Here is a 5,107-nt window from a genome sequence, read left to right as displayed (position 1 = left end):
ATATATATATATATATATATATATATATACATATATACGACGGGCTTCTTTCAGTTTCCGTCTACCAAATCCACTAACAAGGCTTTGGTCGACCTGAGGCTTTAGTAGAAGACACTTGCCCAAGGTGCCACACAGTGGGACTGAACTCGGACCATGTGTTTGGTAAGCAAGCTACTTACCACACAGCCACTCCTATTCATTTACTCTAGAAGAATTTTGAAAAAATTTTACAGGTATTCAAAGTTTGATAATTTTCAGAATTTTCACTTAATCAGAAAACAGCACGTTCACTGTCTCTTCCATCATCAGCGGGGAGGGGTGGCATCGGCATGTCAAAACATTAAATTAGGATTTTATGAAATAAATTATCTTCCTCGAATCTCCTTCTCCTCCATGTGCACATGCGCAGCATCTTTGGTTACTATGGAAACAGTTCTTCGTAATCAGTTATGCAACACGTAGTGCTGCTTTGCTTTGGTTACTATGGAAATAGAAATTTTCGACCTAATGAAGTGTAAAATACCCACTTCTGATTACCCAAATTATGCAAATTACCCAAATTATGCAAAATACCCAAATTATGCAAATTTGAAAAATTATGGATTTATAGGGAAAATGAATTTTATTTTTGTAATTAGTATACAAAACCCAATCCATGTGCCAAACTTGAAAACAACTGGAACAAAATTGTAAACTGACAAAAACCACAGAGATCCTGCAAAATATTGGAAATGAATGACACTGCTTGTATAACAGTGATACTCATTTACAACTACCACACAGTGTCAAGACTATATATATATATATGTATGTGTGTGGGAATTTGCAAGTGTATGTGAGTGTGTGAATGTGTGTGTGTGTGTGTGTCTATGAACACGTGTGAATGTGTATATGTGTGTGTACGTATGTGAGTGTGTGTATGCATGGTATGAGTTTATGTATACGTGTATGAGTGTGCAAATGTGTGAGTGTGCAAGTGTGTATGTATGTGTGTGTGTGTGAGAGCGTAAGTGTGTGAGTGTGAGTGTATGTGTGCAAGTAAGTGTGTGCGAGTGTATGTTTGTGTTTCCTTGCTTGAAACACTACTTTCTAATTTGTAGACGAACACCAAAATCATGTCATTTATTATGTACTGACCCATGCAAAAATAGGTGATAAAACAAAGACAAAGTTTACAATCAATAATCCTTCAATGTAATCAAATACCATGTGTGCATGTGTGTAGTCACATAGACGCTTTCAGGTGTGTATTTTAAACAGCTGTAGTCATTGATAGAGTATATATATGTATGCATGTATGTATGTAATACTATCCAGCATGTCCTTGTATTATACTCCTAATGTATTATGGTGTGAGGATATTTTCAGGAGATTTTGCTGTTATTTCTAGCAAGTCGAGCGACCACATAGAGGGTCCCTTGTTGGTTCAGGTATGTATTTAAAATTGAAGTCGCTGATAGATTATATACATATATATATATATACATGTATGTGTGTATGCATGTTTGTACGTTCCTATGTATGTATGTATGTATGTTATACTGTCCAGCATGTCCTTGTGTCCTACTTCTAAGTAAATAGAGTGCAATGATGTTTTCCAATTTTGCTGCTATTTCTAGCAAGTCGAGTAACGACATCAGGAATCACTTAACTCATGTGTGCTGCATTTAAAACTTGTAATAATTGTTTAGCCCGGAGTCAAAGTTGAATCAGTAAACTTATGATCAAAGCCATTCCAGACATGACCATTCCGTCCTTTTGTATATCTAGGACTATAATATTCTCACACCCTAAGCCAGTAGGGTGTGATTTAAAGAGAATTTGGCTTCTATTTTTAGTAAAGTGGTTGCCTCTATGGTTGGTGTGTGAGAATGTGAGTGGAAGCATGTATAAGTGAATATATGTGTGAGTGTGTGTGTGTGTGTGAGTGTGTGTGTGTGCTTGTGCCTGTAGTTTGTCTCAAGTTCATGGGATTAATGAATATCTTAAGAAGATTAGTTAATATATTTTTAATACCTACACACAGCAGCCCGCCAAATACACACACATACACAGCTCTCGACACACACACACACACACACTGCCCTCTACACAGACACAGAGTCCTACACAGAAACACAAACACAAAGAGCTCACTGCAGGCACACAAATACACATATATACACAGTTCACAGATATACACAGCCCACCACATGTACACACAGATACACACAGCCCACAACTACATACATATCCCACCACTGCATGCAACTATCATACACATACCACTCACCATCTACTAATACCCATATTAATACAGGGGTCCCCAAACTTTTTAAACCATCAACCCCTTCATAGTATCCTTGACCCCTCATTGACCCATAGGCATGTACAAGAGTGTGTGTCTGTCTGTGACCAGTATGTATGTGTATGGTGTAAATATATGGGCAAAGTTATCTTTATCTATGTATGTTGTATGTGTTAATGCATGTTGTGTGTATATGTATATATATATAGCCTGTGTTCCAGTACTATGAGCTTGTGTGGGTGTGGGAGTATATATTGTCTGTGTTCAGGTATTATGTGTTTGTGTGGGTGTGTAGTGTGTATGATGGTGTGTGGTGTGGGTGCTGAGAAGTGGCCCGTGCTAGTGTGTGTGGAGTTGGTCTTAAATGAAGAGACGGGGGTGAGGTTGGTGTCAGATGAAGAGAGGAGGTGAGCTGAGCCCATGTGGCGAAAAGGAGCAGAGAGAAGATTAATTCCAGTTCACAGCAAAGGCGGGAGTCCGCATGGCCCCTGTGCAATGACATATTTATATATAGATGTACGACGAATTTCTTTCAGTTTCCGTCTACCAAATCCACTCACAAGGCTTTGGTCAGCCTGGAGCTATGGTTGAAGACACTTGCCCAAGGCGCCGCGCAGTGAGATTGAACCCGAAGTCATGTGGTTGGGAAGCAAGCTTTTTATCACAACAGTCACACCTGCACCTGTAATTAACTTTAGAATCGAAAGTAATTCACGAAAGCGTGTCAAGATCCAAGTTTCGTTCATGATACTTCTCAAACTTGGTGTCATACACGAAACTCTTAGCTCTTGAGTTAATTTTGTAACTTCCCTCCGATTAAATATAAAACGTGTATTTGAATATGTGTATATATTTCTTTCGATGATCCGCTTCAAAAGAGGTAAACATTAAACAATGCATGATGCAAAAATAGAGTCGTAAACTAATTAAATAAACATTTCTTCTTTCACTTTATTCCTCTTGCACGTGTGCGCATTCATGTTTGTGTATTTGTTTATTTTTAAGCCGAGTTATAATCATTTTTTAAATTTTTATGCTGGATACAAGGCCTGAAATTTCGGAGGAATGGGGTAATCAAATACATCGCTCGAACTTAGAGGTCGAGAGATACTTATTTCATCGAGCCCGAAAGAATTGAACAGCGAAGTCGATCTCGGCGGAATTTGAACTCAGAATGTAAGGACGGACGAAAGGCCACTAAGCATTCTGTCCGGCGTGTTCGCCACCTTAGAGTTATAATAGAAACAATTTTAAATAAAACTGATGGATTGCACAATAATTCTTTTGTAGAGCTCATATTTATTAGTTTTTCACAATCAGACAGACACTACGAAGTCACTGTCAACACCGTTCTTGTAAAAGAATAATATATATATGTGTTGATGTGTGTGTATATATATATAGTTGAATATTAATATAAAGAGAGGTATATGCATATACATGTGTGTATGGTATGTCCATAAATAATATTGCTTTCAAATTTTGACACAAGGTTAGCAAATACGGGGGCAGAGATAAGTGGATTACATCTACCCAAGTGTTCGACTGGTACTTATTTTATCGGCTACGAAAGGATGAAAGACAAAGTTAAGCTCGGTGGAATTTGAACCCAGGATATAAGGGCAGACGAAATACTGCTAAGCGTTTTCCCCCGGCGAAGTGACAATTCTATTAGCTCGCACCTCTATTAATATTGACAAACGATACAAAATGATTTTAGAAAAGAAAAGAAAAAGAAAGAAATTAGGAATGAATAAAAACAAATAAACGAGAACCGGAAACTTCTAAAAATGCACATTAAAAAATTAGACGAAATTGGCAAGTAACGATATGACAAGTAACTTACTATTATTGTATATCATCGGTAGTGTACAAGCACCTTTACATAGCAGTCAGTGAAGAAATGGGACTCGTCTTCCTCGTGTGACAGTTAAATAAATAGTAACTGTGTGTCAACAAAATAATGAGATAGATGACGTAGAAAAGAACCTCGGGGTGTTTTATCAATGGATAAACCGCAATTAGTTCAACCACAGAATATATTTGACAAGATAAAAAGGGGTAGATAACTCTGTTTGTACCGGTTAACCCATCTAAGATTAAATGTTGTTGTGAAAGTTATGTGTTATGCAATACTTGAATAACGAGAAAAAGTGCATATTTTCACAACTACTACCACCACCACCACAAACACTAATACTTCTACTCCTACTAACTTTGTCATCATCTGTTGTAAGTTCAGACACCACCACCACCGCCACCACCTTTCATGACGTTCGATTATGTTTTAGTATTGCATCATTAAGTCCGATCTTGTGCCATACGAACCAACAATATTACTAAACGCTTGAGTGGTTGAGCAATCTTCGAGAAATAGTGGCTATATCTGTCTTATATCGCACCTTGCCGTCTGGGAAATGGAAGGACATTTATTACATTATTTAGTGCATGTCCTTCCCTTTCTAAGACGGCAAGTTACGATACAAAACAGATTTAGCTGTTATATGTAGTATAAAGTTATATAATCCGTTGTTACATAACACTCCATTGTGTTCGTTACGCGAAACCGGTTGGTAAGATCAGCTGTGATGGATGTTTAATGCTACACATTTGGGATAATATGAAGATGATTTTATAACTTCGTTAAGTCGAAAAGTAATTTCGTTAAACCGAAGGAAAAATTAACATAGGACTGCTGCTGGAAGTGCTCAAGTGACACTGAGGCGAAAGGCGAAATATATTGGAAGGTATAATGAAAGCTGTTCTGAACAATTGGAACGTTTATTCATTATACGTTTATATATATATATATATATATAT

The 5,107-nt window shown here is 37.3% G+C and overlaps 1 protein-coding gene across 2 annotated transcripts in view; it reads right to left on the bottom strand.

Annotated features, from left to right (window-relative positions):
• The window catches only part of LOC106870509 (MFS-type transporter SLC18B1), a 72,736-nt gene that overhangs the window by 11,790 nt on the left and 55,839 nt on the right, over positions 1-5,107 (bottom strand). The window contains exon 1 of one of the 2 annotated variants that reach the window (XM_014916623.2): positions 4,134-4,484. The exons of the other annotated variant lie outside the window; for it this stretch is intronic. The gene's annotated coding sequence lies outside the window, so the exon portion shown is untranslated. Of the gene's footprint in view, positions 1-4,133; positions 4,485-5,107 lie in introns of those variants that run through there. 2 annotated transcript variants of the gene reach the window in all.

The sequence above is a fragment of the Octopus bimaculoides genome, chromosome 23, assembly GCF_001194135.2.
Source record: "Octopus bimaculoides isolate UCB-OBI-ISO-001 chromosome 23, ASM119413v2, whole genome shotgun sequence".
Taxonomy (NCBI): domain Eukaryota; kingdom Metazoa; phylum Mollusca; class Cephalopoda; order Octopoda; family Octopodidae; genus Octopus; species Octopus bimaculoides.
This window is presented reverse-complemented; position numbering and strand designations above follow the sequence as displayed.